Raw genomic sequence first — 1,116 nt, 5'->3', positions numbered from 1 at the left:
AAGTTTGAAAATTCGAAGGTTTGGAAATTCGAAAGTTTGAAATATAGATCACACTAGAACTCCAATCAAAAATTCCCCAAAAGAAACCAAAGAAACCCAAATCGGTACTTTCGCCCTTGATGAAGTGTAGGCCATCCACTTCCTCGGAACGAAACCCAGTAAAAGAGATCCACCTCGAAGAACCAGAAACCGATAACGAAACACACTTTTCCAACGATTCTCCAAGTGATAATCCATCGATGGAATGCAAAGAATTTTACAGTAAACGACGGGACTCGTTCGAAACTCCGCCATTACGGTTCCTGGTGAGGATTACGCTTGTAGATTGGTTCGAGATACACTTTTCTACATTTCTGTCCCGGGGGCTTGTTGTTAATGGTTCGTATTAATGGAAAGGTGGAAAAGTTGGAAAGAATGTTGGAAGTTTTTCCATTTTCTTAACGGTGGGAGTTCAGGTGAAGGGATTTCATAGAAGTAGGGGTGGGATTTTAATATCCAATTTAAATTGTCTTTGAAATTTATCTGTAGTGTTAAGAACTCCAAATCTCTTTTATTAAATAGAATCTTTTTAACAAAATTTTTACTGAATTCTGTCATTCCTTAATCCATTTATTTTACGTGACAAATTTATCAAGACACAAAATCAAACAGATGAAAAATTGCAAATAATTTATTCCTTATAAATAATCAAAAGACTGTATGAAAAATGAAAAGACGTGTTACAAAGAAATTAATAATTAAATATGAGAATATAAGTAACGTTTCCATTTTTAATTCAATCTCATTTTATCACCACATACATTATAACCTAAAAAAAAAATTAATAAACCGATATAACAAAAAGTGCAACGTTAGCGTATCGGTGGAGGATCGTCGATAATCCTGGAGAGATGAAAAAAGTTCAGAGAAAAGAACGGTGCAAGGTCAGAAGATGGAAGAGGATCGCCAGCTATCGGGTGGCCATTGAAAACCGGAAATCTGGTAATCTGATGGCGGGCGTTGTGCATAGTTATCGGATGATCCGACGGCGGACATGGATTTACAGAGCGAAAAGAAATAGGAAGGGAGGCTAGAAAAAGCGATCTGCCATGTGAGGCCTGTGTGTTTCACGCTGCG

Source organism: Habropoda laboriosa, unplaced genomic scaffold, assembly GCF_001263275.1.
Source record: "Habropoda laboriosa isolate 0110345459 unplaced genomic scaffold, ASM126327v1 scaffold23, whole genome shotgun sequence".
In the NCBI taxonomy this organism is placed as follows: Eukaryota; Metazoa; Arthropoda; class Insecta; order Hymenoptera; family Apidae; genus Habropoda; species Habropoda laboriosa.
The sequence above is the reverse complement of the archived record's forward strand: the minus strand, read 5'-3'. Positions refer to the sequence as shown.